Source organism: Arachis hypogaea, chromosome 4 (assembly GCF_003086295.3).
Source record: "Arachis hypogaea cultivar Tifrunner chromosome 4, arahy.Tifrunner.gnm2.J5K5, whole genome shotgun sequence".
NCBI classification, from domain to species: Eukaryota; Viridiplantae; Streptophyta; class Magnoliopsida; order Fabales; family Fabaceae; genus Arachis; species Arachis hypogaea.
Window position 1 is genome coordinate 57,337,738 of NC_092039.1, and position 23,636 is coordinate 57,361,373.

At 37.3% G+C, this 23,636-nt stretch overlaps 2 non-coding genes across 2 annotated transcripts; one reads left to right on the forward strand and one right to left on the reverse strand.

Annotated features, from left to right (window-relative positions):
- Nucleotides 1-1,455: 1,455 nt before the first annotated feature.
- LOC112798645 (small nucleolar RNA R71) lies at nt 1,456-1,559 on the reverse strand. The gene has a single exon (XR_003200248.1). It is a non-coding gene; the product is annotated as a small nucleolar RNA R71 (small nucleolar RNA).
- A 7,857-nt stretch (nt 1,560-9,416) lies between these two features.
- On the forward strand, nt 9,417-9,519 carry LOC112798875 (small nucleolar RNA R71). The gene has a single exon (XR_003200472.1). It is a non-coding gene; the product is annotated as a small nucleolar RNA R71 (small nucleolar RNA).
- Nucleotides 9,520-23,636: the final 14,117 nt, after the last annotated feature.

Below are 23,636 nucleotides of genomic sequence, written 5' to 3' on the forward strand. Positions count from 1 at the left end.
CAAAAATTTCAAAAATTTGGGTTGACTTAGTCAAAAAGTTTTAAAATTAGTTGTTTGTTACAAGTCAAGTCAAATTTTCAAATTTAAAAATTTTATCTTTTCAAAACCTCTTTCAAAAATCAAATCTTTTTCATTTTTTTCTATTTTCGAAAAATTTTAAAAATTATTTTTCAAAAATCGTTTTTTTAATAGTATTTCATGATTTTCAAAAATTATGCTAACAATTAATATGATTGATTCAAAAATTTGAAGTTTGTTACTTTCTTGTTAAGAAAGGTTCAATCTTTAAATTCTAGAATCTTATCTTTTAGTTTCTTGTTAGTTAAGTAATTAATTTTAATTTTAAGAATTAAATCTTTGCTAACCATATCTTTTTTTTTATCATATCTTTTCATCTCTTATATCATATCTTTTTCAAAATTTTATCTTTTTCAAAAATTTGATTTTAAAATATCTTTTCTAACTTCTTATCTTCTTATCTTTTCAAATTTGATTTTCAAATATTTTTCAACTAACTATTTGACTTTTTGTTTATTTTTTATCTTTTTCAAAACCACCTAACAACTTTTCTCTCTCTTTAATTTTCGAAAATACCTCCCTCTTTTTCAAAAATTCTTTCTTTAATTAATTAATTGTTTTAAATTTTAATTTTAATTTTATTTCTTATCTTTATTTTCGAAAATCAAATAACTCCTTTTTAAAATTTATTTTCAAAAATTTCTCCCTCTCTCATATTATTCTATTTATTCATTCATTTACTAACACTTCTCTTCATCTCAAATCACTGCCCTTATCCTCACCCTTGTGTTTGGATTCTCCTTTCTTTATCCCCTTTCTTCTTCTACTAATAATAAGGAACCTCTTTACTGTGACATAGAGGATTCCTCTTCTCTTCTTTTCTTGTTCTCTTCTATTTCATATGAGTAGGAACAAGGAAAAAGGCATTCTTGTTGAAGCTGACCCTAAACCTGAAAGGACTCTGAAGAGGAAACTAAGAGAAGCCAAATTACAACAATCCAGAGACAACCTTACTGAAATTTTCGAACAAGAGAAGGAGATGGCACCCGAACCTAACAACAATAATGCAAGGAGGATGCTTGGTGATTATACTACACCTACTTCCAAGTTTGATGGAAGAAGCATCTCAATCCCTACCATGGGGCAAACAATTTTGAGCTGAAACCTCAACTAGTTGCTCTAATGCAACAAAATTGCAAGTTTCATGGACATCCATCAGAAGATTCCTATCAGTTTTTAACTGAGTTCTTACAGATCTGCGAGACTATAAAGACGAAAGGAGTAGATCCTGGAGTCTACAGGCTCATGCTTTTCCCTTTTGATGTAAGAGACAGAGCTAAAACATGGTTGGATTCACAACCTAAGGATAGCTTGGACTCCTGGGATAAGCTGGTCACGGCCTTCTTGGCTAAATCCTTTCCTCCTCAAAAGCTGAGCAAGCTTAGAGTGGATGTTCAGACCTTCAAACAAAAAGATGGTGAATCCCTCTATGAAGCTTGGGAAAGATACAAACAGATGACCAAAAGATGTCCTTCTGACATGTTTTCAGAATGGACCATGATAACGCCTGCAGAAGCTCAAGAACTTATTGACATGGTTGCAAATAACCAGTTCATGTACACTTCGGAGAGGAATTCCGTGAATAATGGGACGCCTCAGAGGAAGGGAATTCTTGAGATTGATGCTCTGAATGCCATATTGGCTCAGAATAAAATGTTGACTCAGCAAGTCAACATGATTTCCCAAAGTTTGAATGGATGGCAAAATGCATCCAACAGTACTAAAGAAGCATCTTCTGAAGAAGAAGCTTATGATCCTGATAACCCTGCAATAGCAGAGGTAAATTACTTAGGTGAACCTTATGGAAACACCTACAACTCATCATGCAAAATTCATCCAAATTTCTCATGGAAGGATTAACAAAATCCTCAACAAGGCTTTAATAATGGTGGAAGAAATAGGCTCAGCAATATCAAGCCTTATCCATCATCTCCTCAGCAACAGACAGAGAATTATGAACAGAGTACCTCTAACTTAGCAAATTTAGTCTTTGATCTGTCTAAGGCCACTTTAAGTTTCATGAGTGAAACAAAGTCCTCCATCAGAAATCTAGAGGCACAAGTGGGCCTGCTGAGTAAGAAAATCACTGAAACTCCTCCTAGTACTCTCCCAAGCAATACTGAAGAGAATCCAAAAAGAAAGTGCAAGGCCATTGATATAATCAACATGGCCGAACCTAGAGAGGAAGGAGAGGACGTGAATCCCAATGAGGAATACCTCATGGGACGTCTCTCAAGCAAGAAGGAGTTCCCTATTGAGGACCCAAGGGAATCTGAGGTTCATATAGAGACCATAGAGATTCCATTAAATCTCCTTCTCCCATTCATGAACTCTGAAGACTATTCTTCCTCTGAAGAGGATGAAGATATAACTGGAGAGCAAGTTGCTCAATATCTAGGAGCTATCATGAAGTTGAATGCCAAGTTGTTTGGTAATGAGACTTGGGAAGGTGAACCTCCCTTGCTCATTAGTGAACTAGATACATGGGTTCAGCAAACTTTACCTCAAAAGAGACAAGATCTTGGCAAATTTGTAATACCTTGTACCATAGGCACCATGACCTTTGAGAAAGCTCTGTGTGACCTAGGGTCAGGCATAAATCTTATGCCACTCTCTGTAATGGAGAAACTGGGGATCATTGAGGTACAGCCTGCTTTATTCTCATTAGAATTAGCAGATAAGTCAGTAAGAAAAGCTTATGGATTAGTAGAGGACGTGTTAGTAAAGGTTAAAGGCCTTTACATTCCTGCTGATTTCATATCTTAGACACTAGGAAGGAGGAGGATAAATGCATCATCCTTGGAAGACCTTTCCTAGCCACAGCAGAAGCTGTGATAGATGTTAACAGAGGAGAATTAGTCCTTCAATTGAATGGGGACTTCCTTGTGTTTAAGGCACGCGGCTATCCTTCTGTAACAAGGGAGAGTAAGCATATATAGTTTCTCTCAGTACAGAGTCAAACAGAGCCCCCACAATCAAACTCTAAGTATGGTGTTGGGAGGCCACAACCAAACTCTAAGTTTGGTGTCGAATCCCCACAACCAACTTCTAAGTTTGGTGTTGGGACTATACAACATTGACCTAATTACCTGTGAGGCTCCATGAGAGCCCACTGTCAAGCTATTGACATTAAAGAAGCGCTTATTGGGAGGCAACCCAATTTTTATTTATCTAATTTTATTTTATTTAAATTGGATGTTTTATTAGGTTCATGATCATGTAGAATCACGAAAAAATATTAAAAATAAAAATAGAATAAAAAATAGCAGAAGAAAAATCACATCCTGGAGGAAGGACTTACTGGCGTTTAAACGCTAGTAAGGAGCATCTGGCTGGCGTTCAACGCCAGACCAGAGCATAGATCTGGCGTTGAATGCCAGAAACAAGCAACATCCTAGCATTTAAATGCCAGGAATGCACCCTGAGGAGAGCTGGCGCTGAACGCCAGAAACAAGCATGGAACTAGCGTTCAACGCTAGAAACATGCTGCACATGGGCGTTGAACGCCCAGAACATGCATCACTTCGGCGTTTAAATGCCAGATATGCATGCAAAGGCATTTTACATGCCTAATTGGTGCAGGGATATAAATCCTTGACACCTCAGGATCTGTGGACCCCACAGGATCATCTCAGGATCTGTGGACCCCACAAGATCCCCACCTACCATATTCTCCCCTCTTCTCAACATTCATCCTCTCTTTCCAATAAACACTGTTCCCCAAAACCCTTCACCAATCACGTCAATCACTCTTCCCAATTACCCCCTTCACCACTCACATCCATCCACTCTTCCCCATAAACCCCACCTACCTTCAAAATTCAAATTTCTTTCCCACCCAATCCCACCCTAAATGGTCGAACCTACTCCCTCTCCCCTCACTATATAAACCCCTCCATTCTCCTTAATTTTTCACACAACACAACCCCCTCTTCTACACCTTGGCCGAATACACCTCCCCTACTCTCTTCCATATTTTCTCTTCTTCTTCTTCTTTTCTTTCTTCTCTTGCTCGAGGGTGAGTAATATTTTAAGTTTGGTGTGGTAAAAGCATAAGCTTTTTTATTTTTTCATTACCATTGATGGCACCTAAGGCCGGAGAAACCTCTAGAAAAGGGAAAGGGAAGACAAAAGCTTCAACCTCCGAGTCATGGGAGATGGAAAGATTCATCTTTAAAGCCCATCAAGACCACTTCTACGATGTTGTGACCAAGAAGAAGGTGATCCCTGAGGTCCCTTTCAAGCTCAAGAAAAATGAGTTTCCAGAAATCCGACATGAGATCCAAAGAAGAGGTTGGAAAGTTCTAACCAATCCCATCCAACAAGTCAGAATCTTGATGGTTCAAGAGTTCTATGACAATGCATGGATCACTAGGAACCATGATCAAAGTATGAACCCGAATCCAAAGAACTATCTTACAATGGTTCGGGGAAAATACTTAGATTTTAGTCCGAAAAATGTGAGGTTGGCATTCAACTTGCCCATCATGCAAGGAAATGCACACCCCTACACAAGAAAGGCCAACTTTGATCAAAGGTTGGACCAAGTCCTTAGGGACATATGTGTTGAAGGAGCTCAATGGAAAAGAGACTCCAAAGTCAAGCCGGTTCAATTAAGAAGACTGGACCTCAAGCATGTGGCTAGAGGATGGTTGGAGTTCATCCAACGCTCCATCATCCCCACTAGCAACCGATCTGAAGTTACTGTGGATTGGGCCATCATGATCGATAGCATCATGATTGGAGAGGAAGTAGAAATTCATGAAGTTATCTCCCTTGAAATCTACAAAATAGCCGATAAGTCCTCTACTTTGGCAAGGCTAGCTTTTCCTCATCTTATTTGCCATCTATGTTACTCAGCTGGAGTCATCATAGAAGGAGACATCCCCATTGAGGAGGACAAGCCCATCACTAAGAAAAGGATGGAGCAAACAAGAGAGCCCACTCATGGAACCCAAGAGACGCATGAGGAAGCCCATCACCAAGAAATCCCGAAGATGCCTCAAGGGATGCACTTTTCTCCCAACAACTATTGGCAACAACTCAACACTTCTGTTGAAGATTTGAGTTACAATATGGATCAATTAAGGGTGGAACATCAAGAGCACTCCATCATTCTCCATGAAATTAGAGAAGATCAAAGAGCAATGAGGGAGGAGCAACAAAGGCAAGGAAGAGACATAGAAGAACTCAAGGACATCATTGGTTCTTCAAGAAGAAAGCGCCACCATCACTAAGGTGGACTCATTCCTTGTTCTTAATTTTTTCTTCTTTTCGGTTTCTTTATGTTAAATGTTTATCTATGTTTGTGTCTTCATTACATGATCATTAGTATTTAGTAACTATGTCTTAAGGCTATGAATAATTTCCATGAATCCTTCACCTCTCTTAAATGAAAAATGTTTCTAATTCAAAAGAACAAGAAGTACATGATTTTCGAATTTATCCTTGAATTTAGTTTAATTATATTGATGTGGTGACAATACTTTTTGTTTTCTGAATGAATGATTGAACAGTGCATATTTTTTATCTTGTTGCTTATGAATGTTAAAATTGTTGGCTCTTGAAAGAATGATGAACAAAGAGAATGTTATTGACAATCTAAAAAATCATGAAATTGATTCTTGAAGCAAGAAAAAGCAGTGAAAAAGCAAAAGCTTGCGAAAAAAATAGAAAGAAAAAGAAAAAGCAAGTAGAAAAAGCCAATAGCCCTTAAAACCAAAAGGCAAGGGTAAAAAGGATCCAAGGCTTTGAGCATCAATGGATAGGAGGGCCCAAGGAAATAAAATCTGGGCCTAAGCGGCTAAATCAAGCTGTCCCTAACCATGTGCTTGTGGCATGCAGGTCCAAGTGAAAGCTTGAGACTGAGTGGTTAAAGTCGTAATCCAAAGCAAAAAGAGTGTGCTTAAGAGCTCTGGACACCTCTAACTGAGGACTTTAGCAAAGCTAAGTCACAATCTGAAAAGGTTCACCCAGTCATGTGTCTGTGGCATTTATGTATCCGGTGGTAATATTGGAAAACAAAGTGCTTAGGGCCACGGCCAAGACTTATGAAAGTAGCTGTGTTCAAGAATCAACAAACTTAACTAGGAGAATCAATAACACTATCTGAAATTCTAAGTTCCTATAGATGATAATCATTCTAAACTTCAAAGGAAAAAGTGAGATGCCAAAACTGTTCAGAGGCAAAAAGCTACAAGTACCGCTCATCTAATTAGAATTAATATTCATTGATATTTTGGGATTTATAGTATATTCTCTTCTTTTTTTATCCTAATTTATTTTTAGTTTCTTGGGGACAAGCAACAATTTAAGTTTGGTTTTGTGATGAGCGGATAATTTATACGCTTTTTGGCATTGTTTTTAAGTAGTTTTTAGTAGGATCTAGCTACTTTTAGGGATGTTTTCATTAGTTTTTATGTAAAATTCACATTTCTAAACTTTACTATGAGTTTGTGTGTTTTTCTGTGATTTTAGGTATTTTCTGGCTGAAATTGAGGGACCTGAGCAAAACTCTTATAAGAAGGCTGACAAAGAACTGCTAATGCTATTGGATTCTGACCTTCCTGCACTCGAAATGGATTTTCTGGAGCTACAGAACTCCAAATGGCACGCTCTCAACAGCGTTTGAAAGTAGACATTCAGAGCTTTCTAGTAAAATATAATAGTCCATACTTTATTCGAGATTTGATGACGTAAACTAGCGCTCAACGCCAGTTCCATGCTGCATTATGGAGTCAAACGCCAGAAACACGTCACAAACCAGAGTTGAACGCCAAAAACACGTTTACAACTTGGTGTTCAACTCCAAGATAAGCCTCAGCTCGTGTAAATATCAAGCTCAGCCCAAGCACACACCAAGTGGGCCCCGGAAGTGGATTTCTGCATCAATTACTTACTTTTGTAAACCCTAGTAGCTAGTCTAGTATAAATAGGACGTTTTACTATAGTATTAGATATCTTTGGTCTCAGTTTTATTTTATTATTCATCTTATGAGACTATTGATCATGTTTTGGGGGCTGGCCATTCGGCCATGCCTGAACCTTCATCACTTATGTATTTTAAACGGTCGAGATTCTACACACCATAGATTAAGGGTGTGGAGCTCTGCTGTACCTCAAGTTTCAATGCAATTACTACTATTTTCTATTCAATTCCGCTTGTTCTTATTCTAAGATATTCGTTGCACTTCAACATGATGAATGTGATGATCCATGACACTCATCATCATTCTCACCTATGAACGCGTGACTGACAACCACTTCCGTTCTACCTTAGACCGGGCGCATATCTCTTGGATTCCTTAATCAGAATCTTCGTGGTATAAGGTAGAATTGATGGCGACATTCATGGGAATCCGGAAAGTCTAACCTTGTCTGTGGTATTCCGAGTAGGATTCCGGGATTGAATGACTGTGACAAGCTTCAAACTCGCGATTGTTGGGCGTGGTGACAAATGCAAAAGAATCAAGGGATTCTATTCCAACATGATCAAGAACCGACAGATGATTAGCCGTGCTGTGACAGAGCATTTGGACCATTTTCACTGAGAGGATGGGATGTAGCCATTGACAATTTTGATGCCCTACATACAACTTACCATGGAAAGGAGTAAGAAGGATTGGATGAAAGCAGTAGGAAAGCAGAGATTCAGAAGGAACACAGCACCTCCATGCACTTATCTGAAATTCCCACCATTGAATTACATGAGTAACTCTATCTTTATTTTCTTTTTTATTTATTTACTATTCGAAAACTCCATAACATTTATTATCCGCCCAACTGAAATTTACAAGATGACCACAGCTTGCTTCATACCAACAATTTCTGTGGGATCGACCCTTATTCCCGTAAGGTATTACTTGGACGACCCAGTGCACTTGCTGGTTAGTTGTGCATGGTTGTGACTAAGTGCGATTCACGTTTAAGAGCGCTACCAAGTCTTTGGAGCCATTGTTGATGATCACAATTTCGTCCACCACTTGGCCTCCTCAATCCTCATTCTTCTCATCATTGCTAAGGATATTAGATTTATGTTGGCTCCCAAATCACACAAAGCCTTTTCCACTATGATTTCTCCTATGACATAAGGGATTTGGAAGCTCCCAGGATCCTTCAACTTGTGCTGAATGATGGCACTACATTCTTCAGTTAGTACCACAGTCTCGTTGTTCTTCCAACTTCTCTTCTTGGTCATCAATTCCTTCAAGAACTTAGCATAGAGCAGCATTTACTTTATTACTTCAGCAAAGGGTATGTTAATCTATAGTCTCTTGAAAACTTCAAAGAATCGTGAGAATTGGATGTCGTCTCCACTCTTCTTCAATCGCTGAGGGTACGAGGCTTTTGGAACATAAGGCTTCAGCACTTCTCCTTCTTGATGTGAGTTGGGAGTGGAAGCCTGAACTTCCTCTTGTCCTTTTCCACCTCTATCCATGTTCTTCTCTTGTGGTTCTTTGGAGGTCTCCTTCAATTCTTTTCCACTTCTGAGGGTGATAGCCTGACACTCCTCCCTTGGGTTTGCATTAGTGTTGTTACAAATGATGTGGTCAGGAACTTGCTTGAATAGGTAGCCGATCTGTGTTTCCAGTTTCTTAATGGCAGCATCTTGATTTTGCATATTGGATCATACTTCTTCCTGGAACGCTTTACTGTCTTGAACTTCCTTGCATATGCCTTCAAGCAAGGTCTCAATTCTGGAGAGTCTATCTTCGGATGGTGATGGTGGGTTGAGGTTAGAGGGTTGAGACTGACCATTTTGGGTTTGACATGGCTGCTGAGAAGTGTTGTTGGGTAGGTGTTGATATGATCTATGTGTGGAATGTTGGTATGCTGCATTATTGCTGGGGTTGTGACGTCTCTGATCTTGGCTTTGGTCTTGTTGATTTCCCTACCCAAAGTTTGGATGGTTCTTCTAATCGAAATTGTAGGTCTTGGAGTATGGATCATGTGATTGCCTGGGTGAGTTCCTAACATAGTTGGCTTGTTCCCAGTCACCTCCTTCCTCTGTATTCACTCCTTCTTAAGCTGGTGGTAGGGTGGTGACTGCTGCAACTTGGTTACTCTCCATCTGCTTGGTAAGGTCAGCCAACTACTTGGTGATCATCTTATTTTGAGCTAGCAGTGCATCCATATGGTTCAACTCTATTACTCCTCGAGTGTTGCTCCTCTCAGAAGCATAAAAGTAGTCATTCTCAGCTACAGTCTCAATGACATCTATGGCTTCTTCAATGGTCTTCTTCTTGTTTAGAGATCCCTTGGAAGAGTGGTCTACTGCCTTCTTTGATTCGTAAGACAAGCCTTCATAGAAAATGTATAGTTGCACCCATTCATTGAACATGTCTGGCGGGCACCTTCTTGGTAAGTCCTTAAACCTCTCCCATGCCTCAAAGAGAGTTTCACCATCTTGTGCCTGAAGGTTTGTACCTCATCTCTCAACCTGTTAATCCTTTGAGGAGGATAGAATCTCGCCATGAACTTATTCACCACATCTTCCCAGGTTGTTAAACACTCCTTCGGAAAGGATTCCAGCCATTTAGATGCTTTGTCCCTGAGTGAAAATGGGAACAAAAGCAATCTATAGGTGGCAGGATGAACACCATTAGACTTCACAGTATCACATATTCTTAGGAAGGTGGTTAAATGTTGATTGGGGTCTTCTTGGGCGCTTCCTCCAAATGAACAGTTGTTACAAGGGTGATGAGATGGGGCTTCAGTTCAAATTATTGGCATGTATGGTTGGTTTTTGGATGCTACTTCCACAGATTTGGATTAATATAAGAGCCTAGAACTTTTCTCTCCTGCCCAGCATGATCTGCTGGACCTCCTCTGGCATGGTTGTGTGTCTCCTCCTTATGGTGGTTTTCCATGTTCTCCTGCATGTCTGTCTCAAAATCCTCCTCTTCTTCCTCAGTACCAACGACCCTCTTCCCTCTTGCTTCCCTCCTTAATCTAAGGAAGATCTTCTCAGGTTCAAATTCAAAGGAGGTTGAAGCTCCTTCTACCTGTCATACAATCAGTAGATTACACAAGTAAGAGAAAAGTGAAGAAATCACTCTTGTTAAGGTTACTGTTAGTATGAGTGAAGCAATTTATCAAACAGTTAGTGGATTAGTTGATAGAGTTGTAAATTAACTGAGAAAATAAAACAAAAGGAAATAATAAATGAAAATGGATGAGACTGAAAGTAAATGACAGAAATAAAATAAATGAAACAAAAGAAAATTGCTCAATCTAGTTATCCTCTAATTTAATCATTGTCGATACAAAATCAATCCCCGGCAACGACGCTATAAACTTGATGCATGAAAACTTGTCTCTCAACAAATTTCCCTCAGTAAGTATACCAAATTATCGTCAAGTAAAAACTCACAATAGAGTTAGGTCGAATCCCACAGGGATTGATTGGTCGAGCAATTTTAATTAGAGGAGTGTTGTAGTCAAACTAAGTCAAATTGTAGAATCTTAAATGGGGAGTTGGGGAGTTGAGCATGAAAGTAAATAATAGAAAGTAAAGAGAATGGGTAAGATCAGATATGGAAAATTCATTGGGCTTAGGAGATGTTACATTCTCTGGATCAAGTTAATCTTCATCTCTTCCTCAATCAATGCATTCATTGATCTCCTTGGCAATATTAGGTGATTGGATCCCAATTCCTTGGCAACCCAATCTCTCTAAGCTTGAACAATTGCCCATATCCTTGATTTAATTGCTCGTGGGAAGAGATGAAGTATGGTCACTAATTATACCACATGTATTTCCAAATCAAAGTGTTGGTAGGATTATATGTCACTATATCCATCCAAACCCCAATTCGGTCCAACATGAGAAAGCATTTCTAGCATGATCTCCTCATTCCTCTTCCATGGATCAAAGGAGATCCAATTATGGAGAGTCTATTTTCCAAGATAACTAACCAATTAGTTGAAGACCGAAAGCTTTCTAGTAAAATTAAGAAAAAAGAAAGAGGAAGAAGAATGAAAACTATAATTGATCCATCAAATTACAACAGAGCTCCCTAACCCAATGAAAAGGGGTTTAGTTGTTCATAGCTCTGGGAATGGAAAACAAGAAAGAAAAGTGCATTCTAAAAATAAACTAGAAATTGCAGGCAAAGTAAAATATACAGAGTGTAGCTTCCAATAATGCCAATCTCCTTTCTAGTTCAAAACTACCCCTATATATACTACCCTTCTGATCTTCTAGTTAACTCTTCAAGTCTTGGATATGGGCTTTTGATCTTTAGTTGAAGTAGTTACAGTCTTCAGTGGGCTCAACTTTGTTTGCAGAAAAAGAGTGAGTCAGGCATGGTATGCAGTTAGTCAGGACGTTAGTGCATTAACGTTAAGTGTAAATTCTGGTTCAAAGACGTTAGTGACATTAACTTTGTCACTAACATCCCAACCCAATTGAGCCACGTTAACCCCAACGTTAGTGGCACTAACGTGACCACTAACGTAGCCTTTCCTTCGCTAGCGTTATTGGCACTAACTTTGTCACTAACGCTACAAAATTCCTTCTCTTCCACGTTAGTGCTTACGTTAATAGCGTTAACGTGGCTACTAACGTGGGTGTATTTTTGCCATCTCCAACGTTAGTGACAAAGTTAGTGTCACTAGCGTTGGCATCTCATTCCTTGCTCCACGTTATCCTTCACCTTAGTGGCATTAACGTGGCCTCTAACGCAGGTAATCTTGGCCTGGTCCAACGTTTGTGACAAAGTTAGTGTCACTAATGTTGGCGATTTCTTCTTTGCTCCACGTTAGAGTTCACGTTAGTAGCACTAACGTGGCTCTTAACGCGGTTATGTGTGACCTTTGCAACGTTAGTGGTGTTAACTTTACCACTAACGTTGGAGCTTCCTCTTCCTTCCACGTTAGTTCCTACATTGGTGTAGCTAACGTGGCAACCAACGTGGGTTGTGATGGCTTTCGAAGGCGTTAGTGGTGATAACTTCACCACTAATGTTGCAAGCTTGCTCCCTTTCCACGTTCGTGGTCACGTTAGTGATACTAACATGGCTACTAACGTAGTTCTTCTATGCTTCTTTTGTCCCGAAATCAAACAAACATGGTGCATCAAAGCTTTGTTTCAGGTCATGAGATCTTGCATTATATAAATTGGCATTCAAATCATGCATTATTCTCATCAAATCATGTAAAATTCACAATGTTTGCTTCAATCAAGGTGTAAGTGTACATTCACCCAAAACCTACTTATTTCCTAAGAAAATGCATGAAACTACCCAAAAACAGTAAAGAAAAGGCTAGTGAAACTGGCCAAGATGCCCTGGCATAAAAGATTTTGCCAATTTACATTCCTTGCTCTTTACGTTTTTTGTCATTTACTTTCTGCAATTTAAATTTCCTATAATTTGCATTCTGTTGGTCACTTTTAACCCAATTCACAAATGTTAGCTTGACTAAACTAATCACCCACTAAAGTTGCTTGATCCATCAATCCCTGTAGGATCGACCTCACTCTTGTGAGTTATTACTACTTGATGCGACCCGGTACACTTGCCGGTGAGTTTGTGTGGAAATCTAATTTCCAACCATCAAGTTTTTGGCACCGTTGCCGGGGATTGATTTAGATCGACAATGATTAAGTGGGTGAGAAGTCTAGATCAAGCTATTTCTTTGTTCTTGTTCTCTGTTTTAAACTGACACCAAGGTGTTTGAGTTATTGCCTCACTAAGAAATTCTTCTCTGAGATATGAATTTCAATTTTCATTGGTGTTGTGTTTTACAACATTCAAATGGAGTTCAACTCATCTTATGATCAAACAAATTTTATGGGATATTATCCACCATCACCAATTCCTAATGATGGCTGGGAATATCACCAATAAATTATAGATCCTAGGCACTCCAATCCATGGAAATATGTCTCAGAACCACAAGATGAGCAAGATAATCATATGGGATACCTCCCACCACCACAAAATGATTCAAGTCATTATTCTAATGGTGGCTGGGAGTATCACCAAGAAAGTGCAAATTCTGAACACTCCAACCCATGGAGATTTGCTCCAGAGCCACAAATCAATCAAACAAAGCACATAAGATACTGTCCAGAACCACAAAATGACTTATATCATTATCCTCATGGTAACTGGACATGTCAACAAGAGTGTGAACAATCAGTTGAAATGGGACACTTCCCAGAGACACAATATGATCCAGGTTTTGATGAGTCTAACAACTACTCATATTGTGGCTGGGAGGGTCAAAATCAAAGAGATCTTAGTGATTCATACTCCATTAATCAAGAGCCATCATCACTTGAGAAAACCTTCAATTCATTCATGCAAAATTATCCAACCTCACCTCCCAATTTCTCATATAATAATCCTCCATCACTTGATTTTGCCTCAACACAAAGTTTCCTCCAAGAACCATACAACTCATGCCACGATCCATACCAACCACAAAATACATTCCATAATTCACAAAATTCATTCCATGCCCCTCAAAACATCACCACAACACATCCATGCCCACAAAATTTCTCTCAACCATCATCCCTTGAGCTAGAATTTGAACAATACCTACAAACATCCATAGACTCTTAGAAAGAACAAGAAACCATCTGCAGTAAGATGGATGGATATTTGGAGCAAATAAGGAGAAACAAAGAATTGATAAGCAATGAAGATGAGGACCACTAGGTGGATGTGAAGGAGGAAGTAGAAGAGCAAGAGGAAGAGGCTACTGTGTCAAGTGAATTTTCATTAAAGAAGGAAGAGGTGGTAGAAATATTTGAACCTAAACCCGCATACATACAGAAGCCACTTGAGATGACAAAGGAACATGAAAACTCACAACCTCCACAAACTCCCCTGAACCAAAAACTCTCAACATTTGAATCTGTGATTGAAAGATACGAAGAGGAGATGAAGAAATCTTGGGAAGAACAATAAACCTCCTCTATGAAAGTGCTATTAAGTCAAATGTTGGGTGCAAAAGAGGAAGTGGAAGAACAAGAAAGTGTGGAAGTCAATCAAGGAAGCTCATACTCAAGTGAAGTAGAGAATTGCGTAGAAGAAGGGCTCACTGAACCACCAATTCAAAAGGCTTTTGATGAAGAAATCACTCCAACAATCACACAACCACCAAGTCTAGATATCCAAGAAGTGAAGGCAACCAACAAGAGCACCAATCCTACCCCTGATCCAGTAAGCAAGCTCAATCAAGCCATTACCAAAAGGAACCTTACTGAGGAGAGACCAAGAAAGGGGACATTAGTTGGTTCATCTCTCCCCATGAGGTCATTCCTCTTAACAAATTGGAAGAAGAGGAAGAAAGTGAAGAACAACATGTCATGCTAATGACACTAAAAGAGCGCTTGTTGAGAGGCAACCCAACCTTAGGTAACATTTCATTTCTCTGCTTGGTTTATTTTCTTTCTTTGCTTTGTTTAAATTTCAATAAATTGGCATATGATTACATTCTAAGTTTAGTGTTGCCCTGCAACAATCTGTTCTCAATCTCTGTGGATGATTGCATCAAATCTGAATTGAAAGTGTCACACTAAAATTCTAAGTTTGGTGTGCCACTTATTTTCTATGCAATTTATTCAGCAACATCACTTGTCTGCATAATCATAATGCCTCTGCAGCTTTGATTTTCTTTTGGTTTGATTTTGTTCCACTTTACTTTAGTTAGTTCTTTGTTTTTTTTATGCTTTATGTTAGTTTGCTCCCTAACTGTTTTTGTTAAATATCTCACCAAGAAATCCTTATTCATGATAGATTCTTTGCTTGGTGATTGTATTTAACATATAACAGTTTTGTTTGTTTAGTTTTAGTTCAAATAAATTTACATAGGATTGCATTCTAAGTTTGGTGTTGCTATGCAACAAAATTTGCTTCCAATCTTTACTGGATACTTGCATCAATTTCATGTATAAGTGTCACACTAAGTTTGGTATGCCATTTACTTTCTTTACGCAATGTATCATGCACACCCTCTATGTCACAATGTCTCTGTCTCTTGTGACTTGATTGTTATCCTCAATTTTGCTTGCTTAAAACACATGTGTTACTAACATTTCATTGTGTAAGACATTCATGATCCATCTTAGTCCCATAGCCATTGTTCTAATTTTTGCTTGAGGGTGATCAAGCATTCTGAGTTTGGTATGGGAAGAAGGAAGAATGGGAGCAAAATGACAACAATAGAGAAGATGAATTACAAGGTCGTAAAGTTTCTTTTCCTCTCATTTGTTTTTAGCACTTTAAATTGCATGATTATCTTTATTTTCTCTGTATGCATGTGTGGTATGAATAAGCATAGCCTAAACTTTGATTTGCAACATGTTGCTGTGACATTATGACTACCAACTTGAGTTTTGTGAATTCAAAAGCAATAAAGCATCATGATCATAAACAAACAAGGAATTAAAGAAGAACATAGCATGTGCATACAAGTATTGGAACGCTAGTATGATTAATTGTTGCTCAATTGCATTAGATTTTATTTAATTGAAGTTTTCATCTAGGACATTTTGTGAAATCTTTTGAAATCATGAAAACCTTGAAGAAGCAATTACAAATTAAAGAAAGAAAAGAAAAAGGGAAAGAATGAGAAAGCTGAAGGCTCTGAGTACCAATGACAATTCAATTGTTAAGTACTTGTGGTGTTAATGTATCAAGCAAAAAGCTTGAAAACAAAACACTTAGAGTCAAGATTAGGCTCAAGTGCAAATGCACCCCTCAAAGCTCAAGGCTCTGAGCATCAATGATTAGAGAGTAAAGAAAAGAAACAAATGAGCTTAAAGAAGTCCTCTAATTAAATGCTTGTGGTGCTTGTGTATCAAGTGGTAATACTTGAAAATAAAGCATTTAGAGTCGTAGCTTTGTTATCAACTCGTGGGGCAAAGCACCCAAAAGGAGAAACTAATAAGAAAATCAAAAGCTTGTTTCAAGGAAGAAATATAAGGAAAAGGTTTCATAAATTGAGCTAGATAGAAGCATCAATCATTTGCATTTCCTTTGTGATTGTAGCATGCATAAAAAAGTAGCTAACCATGAACATTGAGTTGCTATTCTTCTTACCTAGGATTGTCAATCTTTATTGCATGATTCTTTTTTTGCTTGGGGACAAGCAAGGTTTAAGTTTGGTGTTGTGATGACATGTCATCATGTCATGTTTTTCTATGCTTTTTCATACAAGAAATTGATGATTAGTGCTTAAATATTACATTCTTTTGTGCTTAAATGGTATATTTTCTTGATCTTTTGATTTTATAAATTTTGCAAGAAATAAGTGGAAAAAGAAACAAAATAGCATAAAATAAGCTAAAAAGAAAAAAAGAGGAATTTTGGGGCACACTTTGAAGTTTGAGTATGTTTTGGAATTATAGGCCACGCTTTTAAAAGCGTGGCCCATGACCATGAAGCCTTGGCCTTATTATCATGCATTAATTCCTTATGCATGCATGAATTAATAATGAAAGCATGCATGAAGTAACTAAGTAAAATAATGGAAGCATGCATGCATGAATCATTTGATTTTTAATGCCAATAAATGAACCAGGACGTTAGATGAGTTAATTGGCATTACTAATTAATTAAACCAATTAAAGCATGCATTTCATTAATGCCACTAATGCCAATGGATTATCAAAGCATGCATTTCATCAAGCTTAAACGTTACTGCATTTGAATAAAATAAATGAAAGCATGCATGCATAGAATACAAGCACCCAATTGGCCTAGCGTTCATTAAGAAGCTTGGCATTAATAAGCAAATGAAATGAAAGCATGCGTTCAAAATTGTAACGCTAGCGTTCACAAGGTTAACGCTTTCGGGCAGCCCATCCAAAGGAAAACAAGGCGCGCTACGTTGCAAGCAATTCACTGATCGCTACAAGGCTTGGCATGGAAATTGGCCAAGATGGCTTCACCAAGATTCGAAGAGGGAAACCAAGACACCAAGGAAGCGCTGCGTTGAAGCTCTAAACTGAGCGCTACTACAAAGGAATTGGCACAAATGAAGCTAGTGAGGCTCGAAGATGGAGACCACACAAGGAACAATGTAGCGCTACGTTAGATTTCCTAACTGAGTGCTATGTCAAGAGGCTTGGTTCGAAGGAGCACACAAGGCAAGGGAGTGCTATGTTTTCTTTCTTAACTGAGCGCTTCACTCGGAGCTGCCCCATGCTTCCAACTAACTTGAACCAAAGTCAACTGGACCATCTTTCTTCAAAATCATTTTTTTATTCAAGGCCAAATAAAAATTAACCCCTTTCATTGAAATCCAAAGCAAGCAAAGTCCAATTAACATCACTCAAAAACACAAGGATCAATTAGATTAGGAATTTCATTTGTAATTTGTTTTCAATTTCAATTTCATTTTAATTTTGTAATGTCTATATAAAGGCATCAATTTTATTTCATTAGGAGGTTGGCTCTGCTAGAGAGCGATAGGAGTAGGAGTAAAATTATAATAGAATTCTCTCTCTTTAATACACTTTTAGAGTTCAATTTAGCTTTATGCAATTTCCATTTGTCTACTACAATTTCCTCTTCTTAGCTTTATGCAATTTCCATTTGTCTACTACAATTTCCTCTTCTGCTAAAATTTCCTTTATGCAATTATACACTTTAGTTTACATTGCGCTTGAATTTAAATCTTCTGTTCCATTTGCTTTCAATTTACTTTCATGCAATTTACTTCTTCTGTAATTGTTCTGAATTTTACAATTCTTGCTGTGTTATGAAGTTACTCTTGTTTGATTTACTGCTCTCTTTCAATTCCTCGCACCCAGCCCCCTTTACATTTGGCTGCAATTTACCTTTCGTGTCATTTAAGATTTTACCAATTTACATTTCTTGCTCTTTATGTTTCTTGTCATTTACTTTCTGTAATTTAAATTTCCTGCAATTTGCATTCTGTTGGTCACTTTTCACCCAATTCACCAATGTTAGCTTGACTAAACTAATCACCCACTAAAGTTGCTTGATCCATCAATCTCTGTGGGATCGACCTCACTCTTGTGAGTTATTACTACTTGATGCGACCCGGTACACTTGCCGGTGAGTTTGTGTGGAAATCTAATTTCCAACCATCACCCAAGCTCCTGAAAAACTCTGTTTAAAGCCTGATAGGTGGTTATTGGGTAGTGGAGTGTGGATAGAATTTTGGAAAGAAGTGTCTTGTTGATGAAGGAAGTGGTAAAGTGAATGATGATAATGGCAGAAGTGCTGTATATGTGATAGAAGGTTATCGTCGGTTAGGAATTTTCACAAAATAATTCCGTTGCAAGTATAGTCCAAACCAACAAACAACCTTCAATAAAAGTTTAATTTGTTTGTCACAACTACAAATTCCAATAAAAATAAACCGAAGTATTTAAACCTTGGGTCGTCTTTCAAGGAATTGCAATGAAGTACTCAATTATTGGCTATGAAGAACCAAGGGGAGTTTTGATGGCAATTAACAAGAAAGTTAATGAAAGGAATTAAATGAAAAGTAATTAAAGTAACAAAAATAGAAATTAAATGGCAAAAAGAACACTTGGCTAAGGCATAGAATTTGAGATCAACATCCTTGTATAACAACCATATATTAACAATTATGAGGGACCAACCTATCAAGTTTTCTTCTATGCTTGAAGTATGTCAAATAGGCTTGATCAACATCAACAATAAGTCCCAACCTAACCATTAAATAGCTTAATAGTAGGTTAGTGTCAGTGGACATCAAATTGATCAACAAAGGACCCAAATCACCAATCCAATTAGACCCAATGACTCAAGGTCATTCAATTTCCTTAGTCTAGGCCAATAGTGTAGAAAACTACTCCAATACTAGTGAAAACATTTTATCAAATACCTAGAATGCAATCAAAGTAAATATAATAAAATGCAAGAATTAATAAAAGTTATAAATAACATAAGCAAGAAATCAATAATAGTAATTAAGATACACATAAAAAGACATGGAAACATAAAATTGCATTAAGGGAAATAAAAATCTAAGAAGGGTTCAGGAAAGTAAAAATGGCAACATAAAGCAATTAACAAGAGAAACTAAGAAGATTAAGATAATAGAACAATAAAATATAAAGAGAGTTAAACTACAAACAAGAATTAAAACTTGGATCTAAGAAAATTTGACCTAAACTACCCTAAATTCTAGGGAGAAGAGTGAGCTTCTCTCTCTAGAGTTCTAACCTAAAACATGATGAAAACTAAACTATGACTACTTGGTTCATTTTCCCCCAATCCTTGGGTTCAAAAGCATCAGAAATGAGTTGGATTTGGGCCTCCTTGAGCTAAGAAATCGCCCCCAGCGTGTTCCTTTAATGAGGTCACGTGACCAGTGTCATGCGTACGCGTGGTTGACGCGTGCGCATCACTTGGCAAAATTTCCTCTCATGCGTATGCGTGGGTGACACATGCGCGTGGCCTTGAATCCATCAAATCCTCATTTCTTCATGAATCCTCCACTATGCATGATTTTCTTTCCACTTCTTCCACTCAATCCTTGCCTTTATGATCCTGAAGCCACTCAACAAACATATCAAGAGATCGAATGGAATTAAAGTGAATTAAAATTAGCAATTTAAAAGCCTAAAAAGCATGTTTTCACTCTTAATCACAAATTAGGAAAAATTTACAAACTATGCTATTTCATTGAATAAATGTGAGATAAGTTGATAAAATCTCCTGAATTTAACACAAGATAAACCACAAAATTGGGGTTTATCAAACCTCCCCACACTTAAACTAAGCATGTCATCATGCTAAGCCAAGAAAGACAAGAAAATGGGGGTATGAACATTTATTTAATGCAATTTATCTACATGAATGAAACTAAAAGCAAAATGCTTCTTCCTACTTGGTTAAAAGTAAATCAATCTCCAAGAACTCATATGAACATGTAGGGCTAAGATAGTATGATTCTTCATGAACTCCACCAATTCAAATATCGAAATGAAGTATAAACAAACTTGCAAGAAGAAAGCTCGTGAAAACAGGGAACAAGGACTTTGTTTTTCAAGTGTATAGGGTTGATTCACTCAATTCTCCTCTAATCATGCTTTCCAAGATTTGTTTTTTATCTACCAATCAATAATTATTTAATGCATGCATACATTTATCATGAGGACTTTCCACAAGGTTGTAATGGAGTTAGGATAAAGGTACGGATGCATATGGTTAAGTGAGCTTGAAATTTGAATCTTTGATTAACTTAAGCTTCCCACCTAACCTACAACCTATGAAATTCAAATGCTAACCTAACTTCCCATTCTTCACTTTTTCACATACCCATGCATTCTATTTCTTATCATAACACATATGCATTGTTATTATTATTTTACTTTGGGGCATTTTGTCCCCTTTTTATTATTTTTTTTCTTTTCTTTTCTTCTTTTTTTTCTATATATATTTTTTCTTTTTCTTATTTTTACTTTTTCTCATTTTCATTTCATTTTTTTATATATACACGAGTGTCAATGCATATGGTTTAAACATTTAATGCATAAGTATGTACCCAATTCTCCCTAATTCAATGAAAACTTAAAGTACCCTTTTACCTCAACCAATGTTCCCAACTTCCTCCCGCTTAAATGATACACACTCACTAGCCTAAGCTAATCAAAGTTCCAAATAAGGACATTTATTATTTTCTGCTTTTAAAGCTAGTAATGTACTAAATTAAAGAACAAAAGGGTATTATCATAGGCTCAAAGTTGGCTAACAATGGTAGATAAAAGGTAGGCTATTTGAGTAAGTGAGCTAAGTGAAATGATGGCCTCAATCATATAAATGCATTCATACACCAAATAATGGACATAAAGAAACAAGAAAATTAAAGATTACAATCGTAGAAAGAGAATAATACACACAAGAAGGAAAATAGTGATTATATGATGTAACCACACAATTAGGCTCAAAACTCACATGCTTATGTGTTCTTAGCTCAGAAACATATTCCAACATTAATTCCCTCAATCATGTTCAACACAAAAAAAAAAATTTAATTCAAATTGGTAGGGTGCCCTAAAATAATTTCTTGGAAAAGAAATCATCAATCTAATCAAGTAGTCCTAACATAAAAATGGGTAGAATATGTACAAACTCTAACTATCATGCAATCTATCATGCAATAAAACAACTAGCTAACAAAGAAGATTAAGAATTGATGTTAGAAAAGGAAGTAGTTACCCATGAAAATTGGTCTTCGACCTCCCGACACTTAAAGATTGCACTATCTTCGGTGCATTCAAAGATGAGCAAGGGGTGGGTACGAAAAGTCGGACTCCTCCAAGGTGGGTTCTCACAACTGATGAGCTTCTTCAAAGGATTGTGTGGAGGGACTTGTTTAGAAACATTTTTCTTTCCATTCTAGGTGGCCGGCTTGAAAGGAGAGAAAAAGAAAGAAGATTAAGCCTATAAACAAAGATATCAAAACAAATAGAACACGGGCGGGAGCTAATGCCAAATAAGAGCATGGTTCTAAACTACATGGTAGCTACAACTAACACTATAAGTGAGAAAACATTATAAGCGAAGGGTATGTCAACTAACACTTGATGCAAGAGTAAAATTAGAGCATAAGTAAATAGCATGAATAGAGCACTTGGGAGCATCAAGTTCAAATAGGAAAGAGTGGGTCATAAAAGATAATATGAGCTCATATCAATGCACAAAGAATGCAAGTATCACAAAAGATTGAGCATTGACCTAAAAATTTCATCACCCAACAATACAAAACAAGTCATGAAGCACCAAAACTATCCAAGAAATTCTCAACAATTGAGAAGGAGAATCCAAAACCAATGGTATAATAACAAACTTAGAAAAGAAAATAAGAACAAGCTACAAAGTTAAAACGAAATGGATAAAAGTATGCAAATACAACAGGCAAAAGAAAATGAAAGAGGAAACAGAAAGGGAAGAAAAGAAATTTGGGAAAGGAAGAAATGAAAAAGAATAAATGAAGGAAGAAAATGGGAGAAATAAGAAAGAAAGAAAGAAGAGAGGGGAAAGGATGAAAAGCATGGCACGAACATGACGCGCGCGCATGAGTCACACGTGCGGGTGACCAAGAGGGACAGATGGGTGATGCGCACATGTCCATCACACTTATGCGTGAGTTGAGGAAAAAGCTATTGACGCGTACGTGTCGAGCACGCGTACGTGTGAGGTCTTTTCATGCCCAGCGCACAATCGCCGGATGGTTCCAGCACAAGTCTCTGGTTTTTGTACCATGCAGGCAGCATTAGAATATGACGCGTGCGTGTAGGGCATGCGCACGCGTGAAATGCACTTTTTTTTAATACACATTGAATAAAAACAGGGCACTTCCACCTACTATCTATGACTCTAAACGAACTAAAATGCAAAAATAACAAAATCTTTAATCTTTTGAAAAGTTCTCAAATACTACACTATGCAATTAAAACAACTAACCTACAACTTAAAGCATAAATTTAATCAAACAAACTAACAACCAGAACACTAAAATAGGAATGTGCAAAGAAGAAAACTACCTAACAATGGCAACTCAATTCATTAATTGATTATATATACAAGAGAATGGAAAGAGTTTACCATGGTGGAGTGTCTCCTACCTAACACTTTTATTTATTGTCCTTAAGTTGGATAATTGGGAAGCTCCTTGCAATGGTGGCTTATACTTGAATTCACAATAGCCAATAATTTAACACCATTGTGATTCCCCGGCAACGTCACCAAATACTTGATAGAAGGTTATCGTCGTTTAGGAATTTTCAAAAAATAATTCCATTGCAAGTATAGTTGTAACACCCTAATTACCCTAAGCTTTATCTCTAGTCATAAAGCAAAGGTTAATTAGAGGTTACGACAGTCCTAAGGCTGATACATATTTATATATAGAAGGGAATAATATATTCTAGAAGCCTGATGGATGATTAAGATCAAAGACAGAATTACAGAAGTGTGAAACGTTCACACGAAGCTAACGCATAAGATACAAGGTATATGTATAAGAGAATAAAACATATATAAATATAAGAATATAATAATCATAGAGAACTAGCCGAAGCTCGTGGAGTTTAAGCGGACTAGTTACAAATAGAAAGATACAGTGTTTTAGAATTAAAACAGCTTATACAACCTATCTCTCAAATAAGCCTCTAAGGCCATAAAGATAACTATACAAAAGGTGAGAGAATACTATGACGAAAGTAAAATAGAAATAAATAAGAAACGAACCATACTACGCTCTGTCACCATATCCGCAATCTCACCGAAGTAGATTACGACCTACATCTGAAAAATAAAAACAGAGTATGGAATTAGAACCAGAGGTTTTCAGTATGGTAACAGTGCCCAATGATGTAAGATGTAAGGCTCTGGGATGCCAAAAGCAATCCTAGAACTTCACATCACATACGGATATTCAAGCTTAGAACAAAATAAAAAAATAAATCAGGAACTTAAACTATAAATTGGGTTATCTAAACTTAGGGGAAATTCTAACTAATACTAATCACACCGCTGTATCCTACAACCTTCGCCACCCTAACCTCCATGTGATCCCATCGCCACCACCTACCT